General features: G+C 38.2%; 1 protein-coding gene across 4 annotated transcripts in view; it reads right to left on the bottom strand.

The window, feature by feature from the left end:
* Window positions 1-27,813, bottom strand: part of LOC131425728 (uncharacterized) — a 771,700-nt gene that overhangs the window by 41,679 nt on the left and 702,208 nt on the right. The window lies entirely within an intron of this gene.

Genomic DNA, 27,813 nt, shown 5'->3' with positions numbered 1-27,813 from the left:
TGGATCACCTCGGTGTGATTTACTACGAGCTCTTAAAACCGGGTGAAACCATCACAGGATATCGCTACCGAACGCAACTGATGAGCCTTAGTAGCGCGCTAAAAGAAAAGCGGCCACAATATCAAGAGCGACATGACAAAGTCATCCTCCAACACGACAATGCTCGGCCTCACGTCGCAAAAGTGGTCAAAAAGTACCTGAAAACGCTGAAATGGGAAGTCTTGCCCCACACGCCGTATTCCACACATGTCGCCCCTCCTGATTTCCACCTATTCCGTTCGATGGCACACGGCCTGGTAGATCAACATTTTCAATCCTTCGAAGAGTCGGAAAAATGGATTGTTTCATGGATAGCGTCTCCTTTTTTTCGAGCCGGGATTCTGGTAAAGCAGAAGCAAAGTTGTACACCTAATACAACGATGGGTAACATAATGCGAAATTAGCCTTCTAATGGCTCTAAATGTTATCTAAAGAATTAAGAAGGTTTTTTTTGCAAACCGGAGATAAAAATCAGCAGTTTAGTGTAAATCTAGAATAAATAGATTTGCTTTGTGCACTTTTCGCTGTGCAAAATTCGCACCAAACGAGTGCGAATTAAGCCAACATTTGATTGCTTCGTGTTCGAGAAAAAATGCTCCGTAAACTACAAGGATCAGCCCCATGGGGTTGTTCGAGCCATTGATGTGGAACAAGGCAACCAAAATTTCTAATGATCTACAATCAAAAAGTTCAATCTATCCGAACCAACACCGAACATCATTTGTCTTGATTTGCATTTGTTTTATGACCGACGAAATTACACCATTTTCCCAAATATATGCAATTATATCTTTGCACATACCTGCGATTTCGATAATTAAGCTTCTCTTCGCCAAACTTGTGTTCAAGTTTTTTTTGCAAGCAGTTTTTTTAGCGTTAAATTTCTCTACCATTTTGCGATTTCGGTTGAAGCAATGAAGTATATCTCATTATCAATCGAGTTCATCTAATATAAATTAGAAATTAATCTTAAGCACTCAAAACTTATCCAGGGGTAGTTGTCAATTTCTCATGGGGAAACGACATAACATGGAATTCCGAGCTTGCATAACACAAGATCAGAGCATACCAATTAAGGGCTGAGGCCAGTGTGTTTTAGGGCTTTTTAATGGGCTATTTTCACGCTTCAAATCTAATTTTCTCAGAAAAGGTGACGAATATCAAAAAACCCAACAGACAATCTCTTATAAATTTAGTTTAGATTATTCTGTGAAAATTTCAGAATGATTCATTGACTTTAGCGGTCGGGAAAATCTTTTTTTCTGAAGGAAGAATTGCTTAGCTGAAACGCCGTCTTTCAACTTGTTCATTAAATATCTCGCCTTCATAACCATGGATCAAAAATCTATCCTGACAATGTCTAGATAATTTAGTTTAGATGCGATTAGTGCATAAAAACATATATGTTGTCGCGATAAAAATTAAGTGAATGGTATTTTTGTAATGGTAAGTCCATTTCTATTGCGGCGCCATTTTTTTCTGCTCTTGTATCCTGGTAACGTAACGAAACATGAGAGAAAAATAAAATCGGCTCAGCAAGGCTGCCAAACAAGCGGTAGCTTTATTGGATTTTATGTGATGTAGTCAAGCTTGTAACCGAAAATATCAAAACTTTCTTGGCCACCCGGCCACATCGAGAGTCATCTTACACATTTACGAGAGAGCATGGAGAGAAATGTAATACGCACAGCGAGTCACACGGTTTTACGCTAACAACTGGCCTCAGCCCTTAAAGCTTCAAATCGTTTTATTGCACGTTTTTGTCTTGCTGTCTAGCAGCAACCTACCTCTAGCATGCTACGAGTAGGACTGAAACGCTAGCTTTAATTTCGCTTCTATTTATAGATTCGCGTGCTTCCAACAGCTTCGCTTTTGCATCGATTGACCAATCAGAGCGATGCTCTCCCTTTGATACATCGCTTACTCCTTCAAAACCGTCGTCTATGGCAGGGAAATCCGGTATGCTCGCTACTAATCAAAATTTCAATCATATATAATTGAAAATACGTGAGTTGATACATTCAAACCGAAACTATATTTACTATCAAATGATGAAATAATATTAATAATTGATACAAACAGACTGAGCTGTAAGTGTTTAAAACCTGACCACATTTCTAAGTGTAGTTTTTCTTGAGTGTCTGATTTGCACCCCTATATAGAAAATAAAGATGTGTTCCACATCAAAAAGGATGGCTTTTATCGTATCAAAGAACGCTCACTAGCAACTCTTCACACGATTGAATCAGTGCCATCAAAGAGAGACGGATATCATCGCAACAACAAAAAACCCGGATTGGCTCATTTAACATTGAATAGACACCAGTGCGAGAGCGAATTTCTCTCGATGACCCGTCTGTGCATCACAGGGTAGCACGCTGCTGTGGGGATTCTCTCTGAAGCAACAAACGGTCGCTTATTCTCGTTTCGCGATCCGATTCTATACAGGCAGTTGATAATTGCGATAGAATCATTTTACTATTGCCTAAACTAAACTAAACTAAAGAAATTGTTTCAGAATATTCAATTGCATGTCAAAATGTTTAATGTAACTAATCCGCACTTTAGTGTAGGTGCGTCACTTTTAAATTCTAGTAGTGAAGGAAGGGGAAAAGTTGTACAATTCACACAATCGATTAACTAAGATTCCCGGTTGAAAGTAAACCTAGGTGAAGTTGATTCCTTCATTTATTCCAACAAGGAAAGTCCGAAATCTGCATTTTGGCGAAAAAATTAGTTGATTTTCTGATTTTAGTTAGTTATTTTTTGAGACAACTAAAAAAATCTTACTGTTGCTAGTTTAGATTTTTTAATTCTCATTCCCCTAATAATAAAAAAGTATTTGTTGAAATGGCTATTTTATTAGTTGAATTCATCAATTAAACGTGCTGTCATTTCTTAGCTAAGGCATACTTCATTTCCAGTCAACTAATTTTTTAGTTGATTTAGAGAAATAAAACGTTATTTTCAATCAACATAAATGGTTGATTTGGCATCTGCAATTTGCAGCTATATGGCGCACTTTCACCGAAAAAATGTTAACACCGTAATGACTACTAGCCACTAGATGGCACACTACTATCGAAAAAAATTTCAGTCGCGGTTGTCTTTTCTTTATTGGCAGGTATAAATACGATGTTGTATTGAAGAAAAAGACATAAACAAAACATCAACTTCTTTTCGAAAATTTTTCTTCTAAGTCGCTGTTTTCTTCATTCGACTTCGCGAAATCGACTCTCTCACTGAAAACTTTGAGCACTCGGAAAACAAAAACCGAATACTAGTAGTACACCGGACGGCGTAGCCCGGAATATTAGAAGATACAAAAAACATCATTTGACGTGTACAATTAGAGTGCAACAATCGAAACTCACATCACTGTTTCGCGTAAAAACATTATTACCCACAATTGCTTCAAATGCGCACAAATTCTGAATAAATACACTTTCCACTAAGAGTTTACGTCATTTTTACATATCAGTGTAGAAATTTATATATGGATATAGCGTAACACATGCGAAAAACAGCAAAACAATTTGCAAGCAGTTTCAACAAGACTGTCCTTTTTAGCTCTTTAATGGATTGTTTTGCTTTGACACTTCTCATGAGTTTTTGGCTAATAAACTTGTTAATAAAACGAATTTCATTTTTGTTTTCTTTGTGCTGTCCTCCAGCAATGATGGTGATAGATAAATAGAAACAAATTTTCTGATTTTAATAACAAAATTTGTTGTCAATGAGAATTTCGTGTTGGATTGAAATATTGCGGGTTTGTGTCCAGGATATTCGTCAACTAAACACATGCTCTAAAAATAAGAGTTTTTTTTTCAGAAAAGTAAATTCTCAATTTTCACTAATTTCATAGTTATTTTGGAAATTTTGTTGTTAAAATCAACTAATTCAAAAACAGTAAAACGAATTAGGCGCAGAGCTAGTTTCGGTCGTTCCGTGAAAGTGCATACAATCTCCGAAAGAGCAACCAAAATCATCAGCAGGTCGGCAGGGATGCACCGCGGAAGTGCCATTTTATCTCATAGCAAAAACAGCCTGATCTAGTGTTTTATCCATCTTCCCAACATCGTTGCCATTTTCTTTAATCGCGCGGTTATGCAAAACTTTTCAGCGGCTAGCGGCAAACAAAGACACTCAAGAAGACCGACTCATCAACGCCTCTTGGACAGGAGTGGCCTGCCGGCTGGACGATCAACACGAAAAGAAAAAAAAACCGAAGTGTTATTCAAAGTCAACAAAGGTGGACCGCTGGAAGTACGGCGAAAAGATATCCATAATAAGGTGCCAGGAGCATAAAAAAGAATCTTTCAACTATGCATTTTTCTTCCCCATCCACTTTACTCCCGGAAAAAATAAAACTTCCGCACCATTCAACCAACTGGCCAGCTCTCTGAACTCGTGAGAATACCTTTCGCAGTTCTATCCAGTGGGAACGACGGAAGCCGTCGTCGTCGTCGTCGTGGACCGTGACAGCTTCAGGCGAATCTTTTTTTTTCTCTCTCTCTATGCTGTAAGAAACGGAAAGGAAAAATAAACTTTGTCCTTCATGGCGACCGGTGCCTGGGCACTGTGACTGTGTGCCTGTGCTTTGGAAGGGTGTCTCATCAGGCAACTCACGATTATGTTCACTGTTGCTGAATGACGACAAAGTAGATTAGGCCACACGGCTACTTTGGCCGGTCCTCGTGTCTTCGGGACCTCTGGGATCCAACAGGCAGTCCAAAGGGGAGAGACGGAGGAGTACATCTTGCTTAATGCTCGTCAAGTGGTTATACCTACTTTACTCTACTGTTCGTGGCAGGATGTTGGCAGGCAGAAGCAGTGATGCGAAGTGCCATCGAGCCCACTGACACTAGACATACGATATCATAAACGGGTGAGGGTGTGGCTCTTGTGGAAAATGTCTACGAGGCGAGATTATTTTTACTGGCAATGTCTTGTATCCGGGGGATGGCGGAAGAAGAAAATAAATACGGAAAGAGGCTTGCCAACTACGTGCAATTAAACTTGGCCGCAGGCAAAATGCTGCGGAGAAAAATGGAACGGAAAGCAATGATGAACGGGGAGGAGGGGGGGAAAATTGGTACCCGGCCTACTGCCCAGGCGAATTGTTCTTTATGGCGCCGGATGCATATGAATTTATGTAGCGGAGAAACAGATGAGAGCGGAAACAAAGCAGGCGAAGCTGAACTGTTTACCATGAATATTTATCGAATTAATTAATAATTTTAAATTTCCATAAACTTTCAAAACATCGCAATTTACGGTCCATTAACATTTGATAATAATCTTGAACGAACGAAAATATTTACCTCGGCGAGTTTCGTTCACGATTAAAACTACCAGCTGCCAAAGCAGACCATCATCGCATCCGCAGCTCCCCCAAACGAAAAGACGTGTACTTTCTAATCTGATTAGCATTATACTGGCCAGGGGGGAGACGCACCGGATTCCGGATCCTAATTGAAATGTAGCTACAATTCCTAGCGGCAGAAGCCAATTGACGTGACGCCGACCGTCTTCTTCGACCGGAAAAAAAATCCCCGCGTTGAAAATCCGCAAAATTTATGCGGTTGCCTATCACAGTTCTGCCATCTGTTGTCTGTGCGGAACCATCCATCCGAGGGAAAAACTTTCAACAAGTTTCAAACATCGTACGCACCGGGTGGCATCCATCTTACGCTACCGAATGCCACTTTCGATCCAAAAGTGGCTTCTCGATGACCATCGCCATCATCGCCGGAAGAAGTGGAATCAAACAAATCTGTCGGCTCTCGCTCAGTTTTTATTGCGTTCTTTCGCAATGTCGACAAAAAAAACCCCGAAGAGCCTAAAATTGATTTATCTAATTTTGTCCCACTCCGAAGAATCGGCTCGTAAATTCCCAAACCGGCACCACCAGCGTCGGATTCGTTGGTTGCCGTTTCCTTCCGCTCCGGGTGCCCGAGAGTGTGCGTGTGCGTTATCTCATTCTAACATTCCTCGAGCTCCAGCAAGCCGCTGCAGAATGGATCTGAATATTTTTATTTATCGAGAATCGGCTTCGGTCGAATCATAAATCGAAATTTTTGTGTAAACGATTTTGTTTCATTTATGGCGGTTTTCGACAAACCACGGGCCAATGATTTGTGTCTCTTCGAATGTTCCGGCAATCACCGGAACACCAAATGAGTTCAGCCTTGGTTCTTTCAGTGATGCTATCGCCATTGGGTTGAGAGAAAATTAGGCTAGGGCCTAGGACCCCAAAATTTTACGAGCACCACCATTTTATTTGGAGTTATGGTCTTCAGGGAATATGAGTTGAAATATAGAAATTCCCATCTGCCTTGCGTCAAAACTCTTCGTGTGAAGAATGAAGAATGCCCGACGAAACGTTGCTTCCAGTGCCGGTATTCATTAACCAGCATAACCCAAAACAATTTGCATGGTCATGAATTAGTATGACGAATAAATTGCAGTAGTTTTGAAACTTTTTGGGATTGTCAGATTCAATATCGGTTTGAATTTTGTAATTTCGGTTTGAACCCTGTAATTTCAAAATCGGAAGTCAGAATCGGAAAAAATTCACCAATTTTGAATGGGACCATAAGTCTTTTGTTTTGAATTTTTGTTTATGAAATCCCATTTGGCCATTTTGAGAAACTATTCGAAACCGGAGCCCGAATTCGAAAATCGGTGTTGCCGAAGTCAGATAAATTCACCTGAGTTGTTGTATAGTTTACATTTGATTCCAAATGTTTGAAAATCAGTGAAGACATCTTTGAGAAATCGTAGTGCGAATTAAATCGTGGGATATCTTCAGGGATCGAAAACTGAAAAAAGTGCATTTGGTTATAGACTATCCAAATCTGCAAACACGACATTTTTATACTAATCACCCTGTATCTCCTAAACCGGAAGTCGGATCTTACTAAAAAGCAAAATGTTTTCTTAGGATCTCAAGACCTTTCACCCTGAATCTTAGATCGGTACAGTTACATGATTTTAATTTCGTTTCACATATCATTCTGTAGTATTGGAACCAGAAGTCGAATCCAAACGAAATTTAGGAAAATAGTTTAGGAATATACGGTTTTCCTTACGAACCTGAGTTTGCAGAAAACTGTGACAATAGTGCTATTCGATGAAAAGTTCTTCAACGAACTTAGTTTATTTTATATATGTCACCGTAAATAGACAACAGACATCCCACCGTTGGAAATAAACGAGACTGACAATAACGATTAGACTAAAGTCAGTTCACAAAGTACATTTGAATAATCCATATACCATAAAAGTCCATTCAATGTTGTACAATAAATGCATATTTTTAGTTTCCCTTGAAAAAGGCCATCAGAAACGGCCGAAACGTCGGGCAATTTTATAAACAAATCGTTTGCCTATAACCATTTGACTGAGAAAGCCGCATTTTTCCGATAAAACTACAAAACAGTCGAATTTGCAGAAAACAGTTGATCCACACGGCGAACCCGCAGATCACCTCAACTAAAATGTTGTTGATTTAATGTATTTTCGGACATTTCATGTCAATGTAATTAAAAACGCTTTACGCTTGAAAATTGGCTGCTAAAGTGAAGTGGTAGTCTTTGTGCTTTTTTGAAAGTTCGTCTGTAACATTAAGAGGTGAGGCCAGTAGGTCGCATATAACCACGTGTCTCGCTTTGCGTATTACATTTCTCTCCATGCTCTCTGGAATATGTACAAAAATGCTCTCGATGGAACGGGTGACCAGAAAAGTTTCGATATTTTCGGTTACAAGTTTGCATAAAAGGTGACTGCATTCAATAATGCTACCGCTTGTTTGGCAGCCTTGCTGAGCCGATTTTGTTTCTCTAAAATGGCGCCGCCATAGAAATCGACTTACCTTCACAAAAATAACATTCACTTCATTTTGATTGCGACAAAATATATGTTTTTATGCACTAATCGCATCTAAATTAAATTATCTAGACAGCGTCAGGATTGATTTTTGATCCATGGTTTTGAAGGCGAGATATTCATTGAACAAGTTGAAAGAAGGCGTTTTCAGCTATGCAATTTTTCCTTAAAAAAAGGCTTTCCCGACCGCTATAGTCAATGGATCATTCTTAAATTTGCACAGAATAATCTAAACTAATTTTCTAAGAGATTGTCAGTTGGTTTTTTTTTTATATTCGTCACCGTTTTAAGCTGCCCTTACACGAGACAATATTATTGTCAATACAAGGAGTATTGACAATACTTTTGATCGTGTAATGGAAACTTCATTGGATTGACGAAAATATTGTCAAAAAATCAAAACTGCTCATCAATCCAACAATACAAACTTTCTCTCCAGAGAGGAAACTGCCAAATATGTGCAATGAACTCATCTCTCAATATTTCAATGTTCATTTGCAATATTTGAAGCTCCAAACGCTTGATTTTCTCGAAAAATGCGGACTCAAGTTACCAAGTCAATTGGATTGACGGTATTGACAATACTTTGGATTGACAATAATATTGTCACGTGTAAGGGCTGCTTTAGAGAAAATCAGATTTGAAGCGTGAAAATAGCACTCTAAAACACCCTAAAACACACTGGCCTCAGCCCTCAAGTTCAAATGGATCTGGAAATATAGGGTAAAGTGTGTTAAAAATTTTATACCATCACTAAAAAGGCCTAAAAACCGTAAAAAGTTTTCTACATCGACCTCAAATCTTATCCAATTTTATTGTTTTTTTTCAGTAGACGGTCAAACAAACCGATTTCGGTTATTCTTTCAAGAATTTAAGAAAATAATTTTGAAGAATACCACAGTATTATATATGATAGTATGATTGATATGAGAAAGGCATCATTACATCACCAATAGAGAGAGACTCCCCCTCTACCCCAAGTGAGTCGACGGGGTTTATGAATGGTCCCTAACAAATACATTTTCCATGAATACGTTTATTTCTTAAGGCATTTTACCTAAGTTTTTCTTCTTCGTGGCATCTCTTTTACATTGAATTCTTATCCTAATACAATTCTAATATAGTCAAAACGATTTGAATTCAGTTAATCATATTCTTCTTAGTTTTTATACATCATGTTAGGTATTCCGTCATTTATTATATATGGGGCATTCCACGCAAAACCAGCGACCCAATTTTTTTTTCATCTAACTATTTTTTTCGGTAAAGAACTCGAAAATATTCGACACGTATTTTTTTATTTCAATATGGTACGTGAAATTTTCGAGATATGATTTTTTGAAATTTCGCGTTTTCAAAAAAGACCCTTTTTTCAACAGCCTATACTGTAAAATCTAATAAAGATACAAAAATTTGCCCGAGACATGAAATGTGCGTCTTTTCCTTAGCTTTCAAATAAGCGATTTCATAAAACAGCTGTTATTTTTATACATTTAAGTGATAAATTCATAAACTATTTCGAGTTTGTATCATGACATCTTTTCTATTCAAATTTAGCTATTGGTTGAACTAAAGGCGCGCATGTTTCACAATTGCTACAGAACGGTTATTCATGTCAGATATGTTTGACAAATGATTTCACATGTTTTTGTAACAAATTTGAAAATCACTCATATTACTGCTTGTGAAACTAAATCAAAAACCTAAAAGGATTAAGTTCCGCATCGATTTATTTAACTGATTCTACAATAAGTTCATTTAAGCGGATTCATTTTCGGTTTCTAGTTAAAAATATTACTGCTATGAAATATATCAAATATTGCACATCAACTGCGCTTTTTCAATCGCACAATCGTTTCGGGAAGAGCGAAGAAATACAATGCTAGAACAATGTTTGCTACTTGGGATGATTTTAAAACTAAATACCATGCGTCTCCATCGGATGATGACAATATGATGGGGATGCATGGTTTTCCAAATGATTTTATACCCGTCCAGATTTTTTAAAAATGTGAAAAAATTACAGCGTAATGTACTCATAAATAATTTATTTTTGATGTAAAATCTAGAGTGGTACCAAAATTTAAAATGCGGTAGAAAAAATCGAAAACTTTGAATATTTTTGCCTTTCTCATATAGAAAGGTTTTGCAATCACTTGAAAAACCGACTAGTGAAAATTGCCCTGAGGGCCAAGTGTCATATACCATTCGACTCAGTTCATCGAGCTGAGTAATGTCTGTGTGTGTGTGTGTTTTTTTTTTCTCGGAGATGGCTGAACCGATTTTGACAAACTTAGGTTCAAATGAAAGGTCTCGTGGTCCCATACGGAATTCCTGAATTTCATCCGGATCCGATTTCCGGTTCCGGAGTTAGAGGGTAAAGTGTATTCAATATTGTACACCGTCACTTAAACCGGCGAAACAAAAAACGTAAAAAAATTTCTAAACTGGACTCTAAACCGTTATTCCCAATCTTAGGCTCAATTGAAAGGTCTTATGGCCCTACCAAAAATTACTGCATACTTTCGGATGCGACAAACATTTAAATCGTAATTTAGAGTGCGTATTAGTAGAGTTTGTATGTCATGTTAGTTGGTGGCCGTACGCACCGACTTTGATTATACCGGTAACTCTTGGTTGAATTTATTACAGGACTGTGCAGAACCAACTGAATTGAGTTGATGGATAAATTTAATATTCTTTTCTCAATTCTCAATACAGGGTCCGGCACGCGAAGTGTAACCAATTAAAAAGGCCATAAATTCTGTTTGGAAAATTACTTTTACTTAATTCAAAGTACAAAATGTGTAACAATAATACAAAATTCAGAATCAATTCACTTTTGCTCGATATGACCACCTTTTGCCTTGACTTGATGACTTGAGAGAGCGAAGGAGTTGGTTCGTTTGGCCGAATGTGACTTGCAGGTATTTTGGCCCACTCGCGGACAATAACTTTTTTCAACGCCTCGAGACTGGTGTATCTTTTAGTTCGGACTTTGCTCTCCAAAATGGCCCAAAGAGAATAATCCATTGGATTAGCATCTGGTAAATTCGAGAGCCATTGTGTGCACGTGATGAAGTTCGGAGCGTTGTTTTTCAGCCATTCTTGGTTCACTCGAGCTTTGTGAGACGGTGCCGAGTCCTGCTGAAACGTCCATGGTCTGCCACCGAAATGTTTGTCTGCCCACGGCTTCAAAGCAACCTCCAGTAAACTGAAGAAAGATTTGCAATACTATCGCGTAACGAATAAAAACTTACCTATTTTTTATAAATGAAATTACGTGTTACAAAATAAACGAGTGAATAGGATTTAGACAAAATAGTTGATTCATTGCATTGACATATTCTAAACAGTTGTTATAAAATCATTATTTATTATTTATTATCCTTTATTATTTCCGCTTTATTATTTTAATTACTTATTAATTGGTTATATTGGTTGATCTGGGCAGCCGGCTACCGAGAAAAATCTTAATTTATTGTTTGAAATATTAATATCAAGTGTTTTTTACTACGTGTTCAAAATATCGATATATGTTATCCCTGTTATTAACTTTGTAATATCAAAGGATTTGCGCTATAGTTTTAGATTATTTATTTTTTTATCATTCTATTTATAATCCTGACAGACAATCAATAACATGGAAGAAGAAAACATTCCAAATAAAACTTTTTTTCGAAGTTAGACGGAAATTGACAGGTTGAATGAAGAGATAATGTAGTAAAATTGAGTAATCAGAAGTGAAACATTGAAAATATCTGATAACTGAAAGGAAAAAGAAACTCCTGCAATTGTCGCCTTTTACGACATGGAAGCAGGAACCCAGTGGATCTATTCTTGGTTCATTTTTTTTCCGCCGGATTCCACACGGCATCTAGGCTGGTACAGTCCGGAGAGAGCTAATAGGTACTATCAATCTCCTAGTGGACCCCAGCTCCTCAAAATATATTAATTATTTAAAGGATGCGAACAAAAAATATCTGGCTGGACCCTTCTGTCAGACGAAGGGTTAATGAAAATTCATTTTGAACTATGTCTAATCATTTTTGACCTGTAAATCTTCAATAAAAAATTTTATCATTGAATTCAAAGGTTAAAAAACTAATGTTTGAACAGTGGCGTCTCGTGACGACATTTACGGGTTGTTCACTGCTTATGTGGTATGAAATCAGTTGTAACAGTTGTAGATGAAAGATAATGATTGAGAAATGATTATTCGTTTGTGTTTTTCAATACATTAAAATATTGATATATTTTTGGATGGGATTTTTTTATTAAACTTATGTCGTATCATCCACACAATGCGCATGAGAAAAAACACTAAAACAGTGACTAGAGGTACTTGAAATTTCGTGGAATTACTATGGATAAAATAGCTCATAATTTCATATTCGGTACCATCCGACCTGCTTTCATCGAATAAATTGAAAATATAAAAAACATTTTACCGGTTGTGCAGTGCACGAGATGCACATGAGGACTGACGCCACTATTTATAAAAGATCAATTTATCAAAGAGTTGTTATTTTAACATTTTCTTTGCCTAGAGCGAATTCTATACCTTTTTATTATAAAAATACATTTTTGTCGAATCTTATCAAAAATTTGGAATAATTGCATTTTTCATGACAGTGTGTAAATAAAATGATGACGACGACCGACGCATAACAATAGTAAATTACCTGCGTGGAAACATTTGAAATTCAAAGACAACTTGTTGATGATTCCAAGCAGTATTTGACTATGCTATCACGCAACCAATCAGATTTTTTACTTCATTATGTGACAATGGATGAAACATGGATCCATCACTTCACTCCGGAATCGAAACGATCATCATCTGAGTGGATTGCAGCCGGTGAACCACGCGTCCAAAGGTACCAAAAGTCAGCTGGCTTCAGTATTTTTTCGATGAACATGGTATAATCTTCATCGAACGCTTGCTGAATGAACATGCTTAACCCACCTAGCAGTGAGATTATACCTTTTTGCCTTTCTCATACAGAAAGGTTATGCAATCACTGTTAAAACCGACTTTTGAACCGAGGCCCGGAGGGCCGTGTGTCATATACCATTCGACTCAGTTCGTCGAGTACGCAAAATGTCTGTGTGTGTGCAAGTGTGTATGTGTGTATGTAACGTTTTTTTGCAGTAACTTTTCTCAGAGATGGCTGAACCGATTTTCACAAACTTAGATTCAAATGAAAGGTCTTGTGGTCCCATATGAAATTCCTGGATATTATTTGGATCCGACTTCCGGTTCCGGAATTATAGGGTAAAATGTGCAAAAAATTGTGAAAATAAGTGCAGTAACTTTTCTCATAAGAAGTGTATCGAAAATAAGCTATCCACAAATTTTTCTTTCAAATTATGATAAAAACGATATTTTATTCAAACTAAAAATTGATCCTTTATTGTACGAGGTTAAACTTGGGCATGATGAAAACCGGATGAAATTTAAGTTATTCCTTCACGAATTTTCGAACTTTTGATCGAACGCTCTTCATCAAGTTCCGGACATGTGTTGCATAGCATTTTTTGGACGCTTGAGCCCAAGTTTTTTTGAACTCCTGCATGTTCCCAGCTGCCTTACCAGTCTTCTTGTAGACCCTCAGGTAAGGTTTTCTGCCTCTTTCTGGTAGCTCATCCAAAGAATAGTGTTCCTAAAATTTATTAATGATGGTTTTAACACTGGCATGATGAATTCCAAACCGCTTCGCCAATTTTCGCATAGTAATACCCTTCTCACTTAGCCATGTGTCCAGAACCTTGATTTTCACTTTGTTTTCAATACGCGACAATTTGAAAACGCAGAATTTCAACCGCACAAACAAGTAAACAAACGAAAGCTGACAGCAGAACGCACAGCATGCTGTGATCTGAGCATAAAAAACCATCACAAATACATGCGTACAACACAAATGTATGTGGATAGTTTATTTTCGATACACATACAAGCTTAGGTTGAAATGAAAGGTCCTGTGGTCCCATACGTAATTCCTGAATTTCATGCGAAACCGACTTCCGGATCCGGAAATATAGGCTAAAGTGGGTTAACAATTGTATACCATCACTGAAAATGGGGAAAAACCTTAAAAAATTTCTAAATCGACCTCAAATCTTTTCCAATTGATAGTTTTTATCAGTAGACGGTCAAACAAACCGATTTCGGTTATTCTTTTAAGAATCGAAGAAAATTATTTTGAAGAATACCACAGTATTATATATGATAGTATGATTGATATGAGAAAGGCATCATTACATCACTAGGTGGATTAAAACAGGTTTTTATCACATATTTTGCACATCATATGGAAAGGATTATCACTTTGAATTCAACGATAATGCTTAATTTCCCATATGAAGTTTAACCCATCACAGTCGACCAGTCAACAATTATATTGCCAAAAAGGAACCGTGCTAATAACAAATCAAGCCAAAATACTATGTTTTTCAATCTTGCAATCATTTAGAAATGATTCTATTGAAAATTATGTCTAATTTTGATTCCAAGTGTCAATACATCGTTCTTCGTTCGAAACCTTAGCTTTTTAACACATGGATCAATAAGTCCCGAGACTAAAGCAGAGATGGCGCTCGTAGTAAACCAGTAACCTCGTCTTTCTAGAGTACCAACCTTTGCTTGAAACGGGTCAAAATTTTAAGTCGATCCGACCAGAAACAGCTGAGTTATCGAGGTTGGAGTAAAGTCGTTTTGTAGTTTGTTTAAAAAATGGAAAAACCCGAGTTTCGTGTTCTGATAAAACATTGTTTTTTTATGGGTAAAAACACCGTGCAAGCAAAACAATGGATTGAAAATGTTATCCGGACTCTTGTCCATCAAAAGCAACGATTTGTCGGTGGTTGTTGTACCGACACAAATGACGCGGAACGCTCGGGTAGACCTGTGGAAGCCGTTACACCGGAAAATGTAAGTGAAGTGACACACTTTCCCGAAAGTATGTCGCATTTACCTTGACGCCAGGCTCGATGAAAACGATTGGAGAGCGCCCATCTGCGGTTACAGCGGCCCAAACCATTATCTGTTGCGGGTGCTGCCTCCTGGTGGCCAATCGATGACTCAAATTCTCGTATGAACGGTCGGTCAAGTAAACCCTATCGTTTTGAGAGTTTACGAATTGCTCAATTGGAAAAATTTTCTCGTCAGAAAATACAATGTTCGGAAATTGACCGCTTTCGGCAAAACGAAGCAACTCCTTCGCTCTCTCAAGTCATCAAGTCAAGGCAAAAGGTGGTCATATCGAGCAAAAGTGAATTGATTCTGAATTTTGTATTATTTTTACACATTTTGTACTTTGAATTGAGTAAAAGTAATTTTCCAAACTGAATTTATGGCCTTTTTAATTAGTTACACTTCGAGTGCCGGACCCTGTAAAATAAAACCTTTTATTAAAATTATAAATTTGCTCTCATTTCTACTTGGTAAAAACTTTACTTTGTTCAACCTTTTTGCCTTTCTCTATAGAAAGGTATTATAATTGTTGGAAAAACCGACTTTCGAACGGAGCCTCGGAGACCCATAGTGTTATATACCATTCGACTCAGTTCGACGAGATCGGAAAATGTCTGTGTGTGTATGTGTGTGTGTGTGTGTGTGTGTGTGTGTGTGTGTGTGTGTGTGTGTGTGTGTGTGTGTGTGTGTGTGTGTGTGTGTGTGTGTATGTATGTGCACTTTTAGAAGATATTTGAACGCGCTCAATTTTCTCAGAGATGACTGAACCGATTTTAACAAACTTGGGCTCGTTTGAAAGCTACTGTCAGGCCATTGATCAAGTTCGAAGACCAAACGGCTGTGACTTTTTGTTCCAGAGATATAATAGTATAAGTGACGTAACCGACAAAACACGTTGGTTTTGACCGCTCTAACGTACATAAGGGTGCCAATCTTTTGGGATCACTTCTAATTTCGTAAAGCGCTATTGCTCAAAAGTTTAAGCACCTCGAAAAAAGTCCTCATGCAAAATTTGAGCTAAAACGGACATGGATAAGGAGTGCTGCCCGGCGGTTAAAGTTTGAAAATTTTCGATCTTCAAAAAGCACCACAGGGGGAAGTACATGAAATTTCCGAAATCGAAAACGACATGACACTAAATCTCGATGTTTCATGCAATTGTAAGACTTTTGGCATTAAAATTTTTTTTCGATTTCGAAACTAGTTATGAAGATGCGGAAAAATGGCTTCACGACTGAATCCCTTCTAGAGATTAACAGAGAAAAATGTGACCCCCGCATTTTTTACATGTACTCTTGTTAAACACGCCTGACAAAGTAAGCACAGTTTTAGAATGATTTACCGCTTCCAAGCCTTGGATTTAACCTTCTACCAAGCGCCCATCTCCAACAAACGCAAGCGGACTGTTTCTCACATGATGTTTCTATAGTTAGGAATAAGTGAATTCTTCACTCTCGAAATGACAACCATCATAGTGAAACATTGAACAATGTTAACAGAACGAACTAGACAATTTTGCATGTTGTGCCTAGTATAATACCTGTATTAACCATTAGAACAATGTTCTCCTAATAATCGTGAAATTTTCCGAAAGTCCCCAGTATAATCGATGTAGTAAAAAAAAGTCGTAGTCCTACGTCAAAAGAAACTTTAAATATCATTCGATTTAGTAACACATTGTCAGTGTAAGCGGCTGCATTCAAATCCTAAAACGTAAAACCGTCCTTTGAACACACCAACGGAAACCAGTTTCGTCAGCCCCGTCGCTACCGACCGACCGACCGACCACTTCCCGGAGTTACCGAACGAAAAAAGTAATCAAATAATTGCTCGCCAGTGACTTTCACGGTGTGTTCATCGTCGGGTATTTTATTTTTTTTTTGCCGACATCAAACCAAGGCACAGATGTGCTCGTTCGTCATAATTAATATCACCAGCAGCCGCTGTCAGCCGGTGCTTAGCGTAATGACGTCGGCTACGGAGGAAAATGTGTGTGTGTGTGTGCTGTGCGGCGGCCCAAATTCGAAAGCCCAGAGCCAGCAAGCCAGAGTCCAGCCCGGATCGTTTAAATCTCATGCGCCCTAGGACCCAAGCTACACGGAGAACCCTTCGATCATAAAATTGCGATATCGCAGTTTTTGATTTTTGCGATAGTTGATTTAACTAATTTCTTTTTGATTCAACCAAAATGGTTTTTGATTTGCGTATATTCAAGTAGTTGAAAAATTTGTTGTTTTGAATGCTGTCAAATGTCTGTTCGCGTCGCTTCAAAATGTCAATGAAAACAACATCGATGGTTAAAGCGTTTGGTGAAATTGTGTTCATTCGATTTGAGAATTTTATGATAACAAGTGTTTATCTAACAGCGATGTTGTGATAAAGTTAACCTCGTTTGAGATGAAAAAGATTTGGTGACAAATTAGAAAATGTTAATGAATGATCATCTCTTAATCTTTCAGGTATGCGCAAAAATTTTATGCTTCAAATTCGATCATTATTTACTTCCAGCAGACTGTTTTACTTCCAGCTGTTTGTTACCGATGATGATGTTCATGCATTAGCAATAAAACGCTTTTTGACATGAATTTAATTTATAAAAGTAACAGGAGCGAAGGGTTTCAAACGCACAGAACGCGCTGCGATTGAATGGCGCGTTTGAATTGCCGTCGCAAAATTCCAATTCCCAGCGGTTGATACACACAAGCTCATATAAATTGACTAAAATTATTAGTGCATAACTTCAGTTCAACCGTTTGAAGGCATCATTTTAGGTAAATTTAATAATTTCGCTAATTTACTCGCCCCTCCGGGCACTTTTGCTGATTAAAAACGTTTTTCTACATCAATCATTTCCGATCGAATCAGAAGTATTTTTTTTTAGAATTTAGATCTTTACTGATCTCAAAACAAACAAACAAATAAAACCGATTTATTTTTCAACTAACAGAATTTTGTTTCAATAACAACACCAGTTATTTCAACTAAAATATTTGTTGAAATCGAAAGGTATGTGTCCTCACTAATTGACAGCATTTTTTTTTCAAGCAGTTAAATTAGTTGTTTCAACCATCGTTTCTGCTAATCGAAAAACAAAAATGACAGTTTAGTTAAAACAACAATCGATTAGTTGTACCAAATTTTAACCAATCGAATTCAGAAAATCAACTAATATTCTGGTTGAAATGGGATCGCGGGTGGTTCCGTGTAGGAAGTAAAAAAAACACCCCTTGGCAAACGCGACGGCGACAATCTATTAGCGTTGGTGTGAATTCGCACCAAAACTCGGAACGGGAACAGCGGACGAACACTTTGCTAGTGTTGTTTGCACTCGATCTGGCTTCAGGATGTGTGCGAGAGAGAGAGAGTGCCTACCATAGCGCCATTTGCTTCGTAAAAAGCACAGCCAACTAATTGCCGGTCGGTTCGCGAATGAACTTCCCTCTCTCTTTCTCATCCCCGTCCTCCTCCTCCTCCCCACTGGTCTAGTTGAGTTCCAAACATTGATGGTGTGATAGGCGCACTGGGTATTAATATCATGCTCCAGGATACGGCCGACACAGGATAGGGATACCGTCCGCCGTGTTGGCCCTCTGGCCACCATCAGCTCACATGCGTTTGGCTCTCACAATATGCGATGATAATTAACCTCGATTTCGGACGTTTCACGTGATATCTACATTTTGTTCCTGCGTTCCGTTCGTTTGTTCGTTGAGATGTTCCTAGCTTCTACCTATGGTTCTATGTTGGTTGTGATGTCGATCGGGAACGGATAGTTAATGGTTTCATGGCGGGTGCCACGCGGGAACTATTCGTTTTCGGGTTTCGACGGGGATTGAGTAACGTTGTCGGACTGATCCGTGATTGATACTAACTCGACGGATCCACGTGTGTAACTGGAAACGCCCGGAGCCACACGCGGTTTGAGTAATTTATTCTGGTTGGAAGTCCACTTTCGATGAAATGTACTATTCCAGGTAACGAAAGCCCAGGTAAATGATAAACTCCGGAACCGGATCCCGTTATCATTATTATCATAATTGAAGTGCTCCCCGGTTTTTACAAGTGCACTCGATCAGGTAATCAGCATAATTAATGGAAAATGGAAAACAGTTTGATCAAGCTAATGGTTACCGTGATTCCATAATCGCCGGTGACCACTTTCACTGCTCCGATGGCCGATGTCGGGCTGATGTGAGATAGATTGTAGTATCATGGAATACCAATCCCTTCCGGATTGTATACTGGTCTCACGTCCGACTGTCGGCTGATGCGAACGGACATAAATTTCGTCCCAATTGTCATAATACTAGGTTTTTCAGAGCTTCCCTGCCGGACGGTGATGACACCATCGTCTTATAAACTTACCTATCTGCCGGTTTCCGGTTCACCAGACTTACACTGTCGGATGAGTTTCGTACCGCAAATTACCTTCCCGCCTCCTCCATCCGGAACGGGGAGGAATAAGTGCGCAATGACTCGAAGCTGCAGCTCAGAGCTTTCGAGGACTCCGAGCTGAGGACCTTTCGCAAGGACAGCAAACAAGGCAAGGATTGGCCTGGCACAGGCATAAACCTCCGCCGCCACCAACACGACTGCCAGCCAGCAAATGAGCTCGTTCTAAAATGCTCGCTCCATGAAACCCAGCAATTTAATACTAAAATTTCATTAGTAGCAAATTATGTGCTATGCTCGAGGAAGCCATTTCTTGAATGTTGCAAACCAAGATGATTCCACTGCAATGTTGATGTTGTTGTCCCAGTTTAACGTCTCTTGGGCTGCAGACTCGTTCCTCGTTCCTCGTACCCTCCAGGGCGGTTCCTTTTTCAGTCTGGCAGCTTTGGTAGGATCTGCAATCAGTTCATTCCTTTCCCGACGACTAATTATTGCCATTGCAATTAACGAGCAAAAAGCGCAGTGGGACTCTCGGTACAAAACCGTTGCGATACGCCCTCCCCCCCCGCTCGGTCGAAATTAGGAAGCTCATAAAGTGTGACACTGATTAAAACACTTGCAAAGTGTCGGTCGTAGAAATTACTCCGATCCATCTTCGTGAATATCCCCGGGCTGGGCGAACAGTTGCCGTGATTTATGAGGTGTCTTCCATTGGTTTGGCGATTTCAAACGGTGCATTAATTAGTTTAATTCCAGGTATTGGAATCAAGGCTCGGGTTACTTAATATCGGGAAACTAAAAATATGAAATCGTTAAATTTGACACATCGCAGTAGGCGTCGTTGTTTTTTTTATGTAACGGGTAACGCTTGCATCTCAGCTCCAGTAGTCTTCTTATATACGAAAATAAAACCATTAGTTAGAATGAGATTTGCTGTCTCTGTTCGATCGATTTACGTTAGGTGTACGATGAAGTAAATATATTGTACTCGATATAATTACAATTCAGTTCGCTTTCACAACACATCCAAGTCAGTCGATAAAACAAAACCGCTTACGTTCGGGACAGAAGAAACCAAGTACAGTATTGTGTAGTGAACAATGGAACGACCTCGAAATGAGTGAACCAAACGAACAAAAGCTACCGCCGACATGAAAGAATACAATTGTTGTTGACTTCAAGCAGTGCAAAATTCGACCTTCGATACGTGAACTTGAAGGTTTGCTTAAGGAGCAAATGCATCTTGACATTAAACGTGTGCAATAAGACAAATAATGTTGTTTACATCCAGTTTTATAAAGAGTTGGATGCAATTCAATTCGCAAAAGACAATAACAATGTGCACTATGTGGAGCAATAAAACATTAAGGTCTGAGGACAAGAGGGTCACGTGTTGAGTTTTAAATCGAGCACGTGGCTCGCTCAATTTCCTTTGAGCATCGTATTTCTCTTGTACCCTCTCGTATATGAGCAAACTGTACCGTGTTGCCAGCATACATTTTACTATTTTGATGAGAAGTTTTATCACATTAATCTATCGTATGGGTTGGACATTACATGGATTCCAATGAACAATGAAAAAATATTCAACTTTCACAGAGATTGAATGTTTGTGTGTTTGGCAGCCTTGTCGAGCCAATTTCATTTCTCTCTTCTTTTTTCAGAATGCTATCAGGAAACCAATGCGAAAAAAAAAATGGCGGATGCATTGAAACTGACTTTGTTTCACAGGAAAATACAAGACTGTATTTTTATCGCGATAACATATATATATATATATATATATATATATATATATATATATATATATATATATATATATATATATATATATATATATATATATATATATATATATATATATATATATATATATATATATATATATATATATATATATATATATATATATATATATATATATATTTATGTACTAATCGCATCTAAACTAAATTATCTAGACTTTGTCACGGTAGATTTATGATACAAGCCTTCAAAGCCGAGATATTCGATGAACAAGTAGAGCGTTTCAATTTTCAGCAGTTCTTCAGTCAGAAAAAACAACACATTAGCGGTCGTGAATGACTCATTCTGAAAATTTCACAGAATATTCTCAACTAAATTTGAAAGACATTGTCAGGTGGGTTTTTCTATATTCTGCACCGTTTCCAAGAAAATTTATTTTGAAACGGGAAAATAGCAAAAAACCTACCACTTTACGGTACTGTCCTCAGTCCTTAATACGATTGCTCGTTATTAGGTTACAATTACTGTTGAGTCTTGTCGTAGTCGTTAACGTCCAGTTTTGTGTGTTAGTCAGTCCCTTCAAAGTTAAGCTTTGTGTTTTCCAGTCCAAATTTTTGTAGTGGTCGTCCCAATAAATACAGTTAAGTAGTATCCGCAAGTTCTGGCTTCGTCGAGCTCAGACAGAAAAAAATGTTTTTTACAGGTGACAGAATCCTTCAAACGATACAATTCACAGCTACTCAATTTTTCAAATGACGCGATATTCCACTCGCACAGAATTTTACACGCTCCGAATGCAATTTCCACTCGGCTAACAAGTGCCGCTGTATGGATTTATATGTATCAATTATTCAATGAACAGATATGAACTTTGTGGTTCAGTCGAGTAACCGGATGTGCTAGTGATCTAATGTTTCTCGGTTCAAGTCGCGCTGCTATTATCTATCTTTTGTTTTTTTATTTCGTTCGAATTCAAGCCATATAATTTTTAAATCACACAATTTTACATGTACTTGAATTTAAATTTGTGTGAAATACGACGCTCCACTTTTTACGAACTGTGCAGACATTCTGAATGAATGTGCGCAAACAAAGGGTTACAAGTATATTAATGACACATGTGTTGTGGGTTAAATTTTCCAAATTTTTTTTAAATTCAGAAAAAAACTCAAAGTAGTAAATTAAATTCTTACTATGGAATTCAATTAAATAAATTTAATGATACGCGTAAAGCAGGTTTTTAAACTTTCTTGAATATTGAATTATTCCGAAATAGATTTAACGCAGGTTTATGCTGATTCTTCATTTTACTTTATGAACCTTGTGAAGAATTGTATGCTTGGCTGGAATAACATGGTTTTCAGTACACTCAAATAAAAATTCACGTTCGATTCACTTGAAAAAAATCTATGCTAATTTTCTGAAATATGTAAGTACTGCTTAGCACACGCGACCCAACTAGCTCAATTTATTACAATCTCAGGGTCGGCTACCGTTTAAGGGAGGACTCGATCAACCCGAAACTTACCGGTTAACAAAGCGAACTTATGGAGAAATGACTCTGAAAATGCGTTCTGACTCTGAATAAAAAAATATATATTTGTACAATAGGTTCGTTTATTGATGGATTCCAAAATTTCTGTACGGCGGTGTACGATGAACGGTGGGGCCCATTGATGAACGATGAAGAGAGAAAGGAGAATGGCATACCTGGGAAATTTTCGACGACATGCGTGGCGGACAACAGGTGGCGTTACTTCTGGTGTTCACTGTTGGTCGACGTGGTCTGCAATTCCGACGGATAACCGTCCCAGCTGCTTGGAGATGTCTGCCGATCTGTCCAGGCGGCTAAACGAGGGACACCGGCCTTCCGATAACTGCACTCGTAGGGTAAACGGGTTTTAACGTGTACTTTCACAGGCCCGCCGGTCAATGGTTTCACAGGCACTTGTGTTGTAGGTGTTCCGGTGGATGAAAGCCGGAACAACTTATATGGCACAATCGAACTTTTGGCGGCTTTATTTCCACGCCGCGTTGAACTAACTGAACTTTTATCGAAAATAAAGGACTCAACAGAAAACGTCCTATGCCACTCAAGATCACTTATCGAATGCCTTCATGATCCTCCGTCCAACTGTTTGCCATCCTCACTTCTCTCTTTCTCTCTCTTTCTCTCACTCGTTATCCGGATACAGTAGTGTTGTGGAGTAAAAATTCCCAAAAAGTGGTATAATTTTAGCTGTACTCCCGGTTCTCGAACATATTAGCATTTTAGCTATTAGTGCGGTCTTTTTGCCATCTTTTGCCGTTGCGGTGTTTCCGGTACATAGTGGTTCTATTTTTTTGTGCTATTGTTTGAGAAGAACAGCTGCGTTGGCAAACAATAATTCTTGATCACCAAAAGGGAAATCAAGCTAAGCCCCAACACCTGGTATGGATGTTCCGGGGTGGACGTAAAAGGTCTCTTTTAGGTTTACCTGCACCATGGGTTAAGCAGTGGGTCCGTTATTTCTCTAACGATAGCGTTTACAAACTTTTTTTTTTCAATTTTTTTGGTTTGTGCGTAGTTATGGGGTAAATATTTAATAGTGTTAGTACTTTTACTTAAAAGCTAGGTTAAACAAAAATACAAATTTTGATTTCAACAAAAATTAATAAAGCTAATGACAGTCTTTACAGAGCCAGAATAACAAAAAAACAAAATTGAATTAACTTAGGTACTAATTCTTAAATACTATCGAAAAAAAAAAGCATTACTAGACATTTCTCCAATGTTAAACGTTCCAAAGGAACGGTAAAAATAAATGTTTTATTTTTCATGGCATTTTTCATTTCCTAGATTTATACAAAAATTTGAAAACTCCCTTTTGACTTCAACCAGTATGTAAAATAGTAATTCTCTGGTATCTAAATTTGATATGAACTGAAAGGTAAATGTTATATGAACAATAAATCACATTTTACCTATGAAACACGTAACTTTTACTGGATTATGCATTAAACGGCTTTCAAATGCCAACCCATTAAAACCTACGTGAAAAGTAGAGTGGAAAATATTCATATAGCTTTTCACGTAACTATAACATGATTATTATTTTGAGTGTAGGCTTTTGTGGAGTTTACATTTTCAATGCGAGATTTATGACGTAACACACAAGGCTGCTACAAGTAGGGTAAGGGCTCCCTATTTCATCTAATTTGTAAGGACGTTACCTTAAAAACACATTGGGAATTCATTATTTTTACGTTTCGTCTTTGACTCATCAGTGCAGAGCAGTTCAAATTGAACTGCTTAGCGCTAAACTCGGCAGTTCAATTTGAACCGCTAAGCAGACGTAAAGTTTCTGCTACTTACATCGGCCAGAAATAGTCGAAAACACGTTTTCGTTCGGCGCGTCAGAAAAGACATTGCACTTCGTTGCAAAACAAAAAGTGTTCTGTAAGTAGCAGAAACTTTACGTCTGCTTAGCGGATCAAATTGAACTGCCGAGTTTAGCACTAAGCAGTTCAATTTGAACTGCTCTGCACTGATGAGTCAAAGACGAAACGTAAAAATAATGAAAACGGTTATGTGCCCTAGCACAAAATTTGGCTAACCCCTAAATGACATTGGGAATTGATTCACATTCCTTGGCAAATAGAATAATAATTAAAAAATCAGCTAAAAACACTTCTGATATGTTCACTACTGTGCTCTTAATTTCATCACAAAGGTTTTATATTCATCCTATCGTTGGTCCTTTATTCATCCCATGAATTAGCAATGGCGACAGCAATCAAAACCAAAATATTGCTTTATTACACTCTCAGGTTCAAAATGTCAGAATTTTTGTTAAAAAGGGCCTAATGCCAACTATGACACAACACACGATATTTTAAAAAACAGTTAGGAATCATTTCGACGTTTAAAATTTTTATATTATTATTTATATTAAAATTTAAAACCAATTTGAATTTGAATTTGATTTGAATTTGAATTTGATTTATTTTATTAGTGAAAACAGATAGAGCAGATACATATTTTCTATGAAAATATCTGGCATCTCTGTGCACAGCCGATGAAACACACACACGCAGTGTTGTGGTGACGTACAGCGGAAAGAAACCAGTGCTACTAGATTTGCCATAATGGTTATTTGATTAATATTTAATACGCTCTATTTGGTAATATTAGAATCCGAAACAGTTTTATTTATATATTAATATCAATGATATAATTAAACTAATGTCACGGATACCAAAAAATACTTGTTGATAATTTAAAGAAGAAAAAAAATTTTTTTTTAACATTATGAGAAAACTTGGCAAACTTGCGATACGGAATGAGATGAAAACAAAGCGCAATCAAGTGAATGAGGCGCAAATTTTCATCTCATATTTTTCGTTGCTTTTATTGCATCTCAGGTAATTTCAGAAGTCTTTAATCGTTGAATAAACAAGTGGAAAGTGAACATTACTAACTATAAAGACATCCAAAATTGAATAGTTGTGAAATTATGTCAAATAGTAATCATGTTTTAAGACGAATCGATTAGTAAATATACAGAAACATGATGAATTGTAAAACTTGGTTCCTAAATCAAAGAGTGAGTTTATTTTAAATGAAAAAAGCGATCGTTGAAGGTTTTTTAACTATTTTTTTCAAATGGAAAGTGTGACAAAACCTAGAATAAATGTTTTAAAATGTTCCACAGTTTTGTTCAGGTACGTTTAAAGATATGATTAATGTTCAAAGTTATGAGGTGAAGGAATGAGATGGAAATAGGAGCTGAGATGAAATAGGGAGCCCTTACCCTATTTAATAAAATTAGAAATTTCTTTTTGGGATAACCTTACAAAACAATAAAATATTGTCAGTTCGTCTTCATGGTGTTGGTTAAGAAAAATGGTCGGGGCGAATATTTTTGAGTTCGCCTCGGGGGCCAGAAACGGTCACTACGGCTCTGATTGACACGTTTAATGTAATGAACACCGATAATAATTCGCAATTCAAAACAGTCATATTTCTAGATATGGTCTTCTGTCAAATTTTGATCGTGGGACATTATTTGAATATCGTTCATAAAAAAGGACAGCTTGAGAGAAGTCAGAATTACCAATTGAAAAAAAGGTCAGTCATTATTCATTGAACTGCTTCCGATTCAATCGGTCAAATGACTTCCAACTGCTTACGGTTTTGTTCCCGATACCATATTGTACAACATCGCATCGCCGAGAGCACTACAGATCCTTTCATCGTAATTGAACCTCCTCCGCAGTGGTAAAACAAATTCGGGTCAAAAATTGCTCTGCTTGTTGGCTTGCCCCGCTGATTAAAACCATCCATATTCTGATTACGTTTCGACCACTGGACAAGTCGAGAGCACTTTTTTTTGTTGGGCTGCTGACAATTTTTACCGCCTGGACATGCCCCTCCGCCCACGCCAAGAACCCATCTACTCAAAATGTCCATTTTCCAAGTGCCATTCTTTTCTTTATTCTATCATCATCCTCGAAAATGGTTCCATTCATCATCATCATCATCGGCATCAGGATGAGTATGGCGCGGAATGGCGCATGAAAATCATGAAAATTGCTGCACCAGCAGAAAATCGTATTCATTAGCTCCGATCATTCACCCTCCTGTTCTCTGTTCTTCTTGTCCGGAGTGTGTTCGGTATGGGTCCAGAGGACCGTAATGAGCCTCTTCCGAGAGTTCGGAACAGTGCACAGTGGCAGTATCAGGAAGCAACAAAAAAAACTGAAAGGAGTGTGTAATGGAGAGAGTAAAAATCGCTTAATAGTACTACAGGGAAAAGATATTGAAGAGCACTTGTCGATAGAATTCCGCGCGCGCTGCAGTGGCACTCATTTTTGTATCCAAGCCAGCCTGTTTGGCTGGGATTGGATCATCACTGACTAGCAGGCTGTGATGCTTCTGCTGCTGTCCCTCCTCCGGACTCCGGGCACTTGAGCTATGGAAGAACCAAAGCCAAAGAAACGACGACAGAAAAAAGCGTCAGCTGGCTGACTGGCCCGGAAGGTACTTTGCCGGGCTCTCATCCTGGATCATACAGTTTCCGGCTGTGTCATCAATTTTTGTGTGTAGTTATAATATTTTAATTGTGAGAAGCCGGTGGCACTATGTTCATGCTGGTGAAGAACCCTCAGCACACTATCGGGATGCTGAGCTCGGCACTTGAACTGGTTTTTCACCCGTGTGCCAGGAGGTCGGTCTGCATTCTGACAGGAGCGCAGGCTCCGGCTCCGGCATGGGATTTGTGACAAAGACTTTTTGCCTCTTCATTTGCTTGTGAAGGCACTTGAGTTAAATTTTCTAGATTATGCTTTGACTGAGGTTTTCCTTAATTGGTGTCCCATGATATGAGAGCTGCATCCTTTTCTTCCTCAGCGACAGTGGCCGAGGCTGAGTGGCTTCGGTGGAAAACGACTCGGACTTGTTTGGAGTGCAAATTAGCCTTCCAACTTCCGACCGTTCCAGATCCAACTCCAAAGGACACAATTAATTATCAGTCAAAAAAGAACAAACTTCAATTCAATCAACCGGTTCCATTCAATTCCTGTTTGGCTGCACCGTCAAACCGTATTTTAAAAGACTCCCGCTCTGATGATCTATGAGACAACCGAACCGCGGGAAGGAAATAACATTTCGTTTCGTTGTTTTTTTCTGTTTTCGAAGGGGGAATCCGGGCCTAGTCCTATTCCAGAATCAAAAAGGAACCCTAGATGGAAGCTTCTGCTGGCGCTGACTCTGACTCTGACATCGCAAG

This window comes from Malaya genurostris, chromosome 1, assembly GCF_030247185.1.
Source record: "Malaya genurostris strain Urasoe2022 chromosome 1, Malgen_1.1, whole genome shotgun sequence".
NCBI classification, from domain to species: domain Eukaryota; kingdom Metazoa; phylum Arthropoda; class Insecta; order Diptera; family Culicidae; genus Malaya; species Malaya genurostris.
The sequence above is the reverse complement of the archived record's forward strand: the minus strand, read 5'-3'. Positions and strand labels throughout refer to the sequence as shown.